A 6,000-nucleotide genomic window follows, 5' to 3' on the forward strand; every position below is an offset into this window, starting at 1 on the left:
AAAGGGCCTGTGCAGTGTCATGCTCAGGCTCCATGAATGCTGTTCCCAGCATCCCTGCCTTGGGGGGCCACAAAGAAGGCTTTGGGTCTCCCTCAGGCCCCTGTCCCCAGTCCCTAACTGCCTCAGCTTTGGGGACTGCCTGGCTCTTGGGGAAAGGGGGGGGCCTCCTGGAGCTTCTAATTATGGTTTCAGAGGCACAGACTTAATTACTGCCTTGCGAAGGGTTAATTACCGCTAATCGGTTGAGAATCAAGCAATTCTTGAGCCTTCTGAGAACCAAAATATTTTCCCTCCCAGAAGCGCCCCCTCCACACACACATCATCTCAATTTCTCTGCATGGAGGTGTGTAGTGGGCTGGGAAGAGTCAGGAAGACCTGAAACCACCTGTCTGCCTGCAGAAACCCCACTTTCTGGGCTTGACACTGGCAAGGGCTGAATTCAGAGGAGGGAGGTCTCTGGGCAGAGAAAGCTGGGAAGACTTCCTGGAAGTGGGGGCTGAGGGCTGGTTTTAAGGACCCCAAGTGGTCCCTGGTTGGGCCCAGGGCTTTTAAGATCCTGTTTTACCTGGGGAGCGGCAAGACCTGGAGAAGCTGGGGTTGATGATTCTGGCTTAGGGGGACCTGTTTGGAGCCTCAATTTTCTCATCTGTTAAATGGGTGCAAAGCCACAATGAACTAGGCACTGAGAGTGAGCAGAATGAAGCACGCCAAGAACAACAGTCCTTGAAGAGAGAAGCCCTGGTGGGTACCAAGGTGACAGCCCTTTGTTGGAGCTCACCCAGCCCTGGCAGCCACCCTGTTCCTCCTGGAGCCCATAGCAATGCCAGTATGAGGTCCTGACCACCCCCGTGCTTTTCACCTGACCCACTCCCTGGGCCCTAAACACATCACACTGATTCCTACCTCAGGCCCTTTGCCTTTGTGATTCTCCCTGTCTTGCTTACTTCTCTCCAGTGGTGCTGTGTCTAGGAAGCTCTGGCCCTAAAATGTCATCTCCTCCAGGGAGCCCTCCTTAATTAGTCTGTCTTCCCTTCCTGGGATTTCTCCAGCTTATCATGCTTTTACCCCTCTGAGAAAACACAGCATTGTTTATGTCCTGGCTGAACGACCTGGGGCTCAGTTTCCTCATCTGCAAAATGGGGATGATGTCAACAGTCCCCTCAAGGTTCTAGAGCCTGACTGTAGTGGTCCCAGAGGCCAGGATGTGTAAGGACCTTCTTCTGCAGGTCACAGGATGGACTCAGGGGATTCTGAGCAGACCTTGATAACAGTGAACTGGCAGGGCAGGCCAGAGTGACACTCAGGTGATCATTGTCAGAAGAGGTTAGAGAAGAGGCAGACCTGGGAACAGTGATCAGGATGTTACACTCCTGTTTTACAGAGAGAGAAACTAGCCCAGAGAGAAGTCACTTACCAAGGGCACACAGCCCTCTAGTGGGGGAGCTGGGATTCACACTCATATTTGGCAGAGTCCCACAGGACTGGCATGGGAGAGAGGTAAGCCTGAGGAGGAGGAGGAGGGAGTGGTAGGAAGAAGGTTATTTGGCAGGAGGGTGAAAAGTACAGTTCTGACTTGGGTGTGTGTTGGGGGAATGATGGTTTAGGCTAGGGTGGGATAAGAATTAAATTAGAGATAGAAGGGAAAAAAGGAAGGAGGGAGGGGATGAGAGAGGAGAGAGAGAGGAAGGGAGAAAGGAAGGGAGCGAGAAAGGGAAGGAAGGAGAGAAGGAGGGAGGAAGGAAAGAAGGAAGGAAGGAAGGAAGGAAGGAAGGAAGGAAGGAAGGAAGGAAGGAAGGAAAGAAGGAAGAATTGGTCAGGAGCATTTCAGTTGCAAGTAAAAATCCAAACCTAAACTGACTGAAAAATAAAAAGAAAGAAAAGGAAACAGAACATATTGTTTCATGTAACTGCAAAGTCTAAGGTATGTTGACTTCAGGCATAGATGGATCCAAGGGCTCAAACAAAGTAAAGTCCCCCTTTCAACTAAGCTTTCCTCTGGGGAGCTTCACTCTCAGGGAGCCATTTTTTCTTTTCTTTTTTTTCTTTTCTTTTCTTTTCTTTTCTTTTCTTTTCTTTTCTTTTCTTTTCTTTTCTTTCCTAAAAGAGAAAGCAGTCAAAATATCACATAGAAGACACTAAATTAATATTTTATTATATATTCAAGATGTAGAAGGATCTATATAAATACAAATTTCATTAAATATTTTTGTTTAACATGTGTAATCAACTCTGTTCTTGTTTTTTGTTTGTTTTTAATGTGACTCTTGGATATCTAACATACTTTGATGACATTCTCAAGTAAATTAAAATCATTTTATCTTGTTAAAATTCCCCCCCAACAACAACAAAAAATTGTCCGAGAAATATATCCTCTGCTAAGTAAATGCTAAATATTAGGGAGAGGGTCAGAGTCATTACACAAAAGAAAATACTGAAAGCCATAGTGGAAAATGCTACAATCTGATACTGGGCAAGAATGTGAACTATTGGGCAATAGTTATGAAATTATTTTCCACAACTCTCCAAAGACCAGGCAGCCATTTTCCATGGGGATAAAATGGCCTTAGCAATCCCTGGTTTATATTTTAATAGAAACTCCAGAGAAAAACAAGAAAACCACTTTGCCAATAGCTCTAGCAAAAATCCTGAGGCTACAGCTCATTGGACAGACTAGGGTCACATGTCATTTAGGAACCAATCACTGTGGCTGGAAAGGATGGGAAGTGCCCACTGGCCAGGCCTGGGTCATGTAACCATTCCTGATGATGGGGGTGGGGCCAGCCATACCAGACCTATGTGCACACAGGGTGGAATAGAAGGAGACAATTCATTCAAAAACTGTTTATTGAGCACCTACTTACTGTGTGTCTGGCCCTGGTCTAGGTGCTGGGATACAGCAGCAAACAAGACAGAAAAACCCCTACCTTTGTGGGGCTGACACTCTAGGTAAAGACGTGAATTAGAGTAATATTAGAAGGTGACAGAAAATTAAAACAGAAGGCAGGTAGTGGGGTAGGATAGGGATGATTGGGGGAGGGAGCTGTGATTGTAAATAGGAGGTATTATCTGAGCAAAGATTTGAGGCAGAAGGAATGAAAATATCTGGGAAAGGGCATTCCAGGCAGAGGGAACAGCCAGTGCAAAGGCTCTGAGGCTGGACTGTGGCTGGTGTGTTTGGGGAGCAGTGAGGAGGCCTGTGTGGCTAGAGGATGTGAGTGAGGGGGAGAGTGGGAGGTGAGGAGTGGAGGCACCGGGCCTGTGGGCCTCGGGGAGGACTTTGGATTTTACCCTGGGTGAGGTGGGAGCCACAGAGGATTCTGAGCAGAGGAGGGATGGGATCTGACCTGACTCAGGTGTTCACAGGAAGAATAAATGGTCAGACCGATGGTCAAACCAACAAAGCAGCATCATGTGTACAGAGATATTTTATGTATAACAACTGGATTTGGACTCAGGGTGAGCTAGTCCTTCACCCAGCCAGGGTCGCTGTAGGCCATGGTCTCCACAGGTCTGCCTGCTACCATCCCCTCCTCCTGTGGCTTGGTTTGTTGCTTTTTCCCACCACCCATGGGGAGAGGCACAGGTCAGGTGAAGGGCTAGGAGGACAGGCCACCCGGGGTTGCCCCCCCCCAGGAGATAAGGAGCCCCCAGCCCCACCCCAATCAAGGACACTTGGGCAGAGCTGCAGGAAATGTTTGCTTTCTGTGCTCTCCAAGTAGGTGGGAACAGGTGTGGCTGAGGTCACAGGGAGGCCCGACTTGGCTTGGGGATAGGGCAGGGGAGGGAAGCTGTGTCACCCAGACCCCAGACCTAGGAGGGGAAGACAGTGGACACAGGAGCAACCCCCTTTGAGAAAGCACAGGAGTCAGTTAGGGCCTCCCTGGCACCTTTCTCTGTTTGGGTATCAAGGCTCCTGCCTAAACCGAAGCCATAGGAAGGGGTAGGACTGGGGTGGCGGGCCCTGTGGCCAGAGCTGATGGAAGGGTTGATAAAGACTCTTGAGGTTGGATGTCAGCCCTGAATGTTGGGTAACATCCTGTTTGGACAGGCTCCTATAGCTTTCTGTCCTGCAGCCCTGCCCTGGCCATGGTGGGAGAATTACAGCCAAGGGAACACAAGCTGTTAACTCTACCAGAAACAGCAATAGCTCCCCTACAAATTTTCCTAAGAATATGATAGATACATACAAAAAAAAAAAAAAGAAAAGAACTTAGACTTTACTTCACATCCTACACAAAAAGTAACTCTAAATGGATTTTAGACTTAAACATAAAACCTAAAACTATGAAACTCGAAGGAGAAAACATACAAGGAAATCTTTGTGACCTCGGCTTAGGCCAAGATTTCTAAGATTTGCACCAAAAGCACAATCCATGAAGGAAAACATTAATAAATTGGACTTCATCAAAATGAAAACTTGCACTCTTCAAAAGATATCAGGAAAACAGAAAGACAAGCCACAAACCAGGGGGAAATATGTACAAATCATATATCTGATAAAGGACTTGTATCGACAATGTATAAAGAGTTCTCAAAACTCAATAAGACGCAACATCCATTCATGTTTAAAACTCTAAGCAAGGTAGAAGGGAACTTCTAAACTCTGCTGTAAGGTAGTTACAAAACAACCCACAGCAGGCAGCCGGTTAGCTCAGTTGGTTAGAACACGATGCTCGTAACACCAGGGTTGCCATTTCGATCCCCACATAGGCCAGTGTAAGCTGCACCCTCCACAACTACCTTGAAACAACTACTTGACTTGGAGCTGATGGGTCCTGGAAAAACACATTTAAAACAATTTTTTAAAAAAGTTAAAAAACAACAACCCCACAGCAAATATCAAACTTAACTGTGAAATAGTGAAACATTTGCCCCTGAGATTAGAACAGAAAAGGAAGCCTGCTATCACCACTTCTCTTTAACGTTGCACCAATGGACCTACCCAGGGCAGCAAAGACAGAAAAGATCATGGAAAACTAAAAATTGAAATGCACTAAATAAAACTTCCACTATCTGTGAACAACACAATATGTAACTAGCAGATCTAATAAAATCTAATAAGCTAATAGAATTAAGTGAATTTAGCAAGGTCCCTGAATACAAGGTCAATATATAAAAGTAAGTTCTATTTTTATATATGAGCAACAAGCGATTGAAAAATATATATTTTTTAAAAACCTCAATAATAAGAAAACCAAAAACTCAACTTAAAAACGGGCAAAGAATTTGAATAGATCCTTTAGCAAAGAGGCTCTTCAGGTGGCATATAAGGATAGGACAAGGTTCTCAACATCGTTAGTCGTTGGACAAATGCAAGTGAAAATCACAGTGACATACCACTGCAACACCTACTGGAGAAGCTAACAGTACAAAGACTGACACTTCCCAGCGTTAGTGAGGATGAAGGCACTGAAACCCTCAGCCACTCGTGGTGGGGGTGTAAAATGGTACCATCACTTTGGAAAACAATCAGGCAATTTCTTTAAAAAGTTAAGCTTTCATTTACCATAGGATCCAGAAACGCAAGCATACATCCACATAAAAACTTGTACAGGAGGGCTCACAGCAGCTTCATTCACACAATCGCCAAGTGGTGGCCACAACCCAGATGTCTATCAACGGATGAATGGATAAACAAAATGTGGTACACCCATACAATGAAATATTACTCATCCACGAAAAAGGACAAACTGCTGATACACACAGCCACATGGATGAACCTCAAAAATATTATACTGAGCAAAAAAAGCCAGACACAAATACTACATCTTGTGTGATTCCACTTATATGAAATTTCTAGAAAAGGCAAAGCTGTAGAGACAGGAAGCAGACCAGTTGTTGCCTGAGCAAGGGAGGAAAGTGGAGATGGACTGCAGAGGGGGCACGGGGGAACTTTTAGGGTGATAAAAGTGTTCTCAAACACTGAATTGTAGTGATGGTTGCATAACTCAGTAGATTTACTAGAAATCATCTAACTGTATTGCAAACAACAGACAAATT

The sequence above is a fragment of the Rhinolophus sinicus genome, linkage group LG07, assembly GCF_036562045.2.
Source record: "Rhinolophus sinicus isolate RSC01 linkage group LG07, ASM3656204v1, whole genome shotgun sequence".
Taxonomy (NCBI): domain Eukaryota; kingdom Metazoa; phylum Chordata; class Mammalia; order Chiroptera; family Rhinolophidae; genus Rhinolophus; species Rhinolophus sinicus.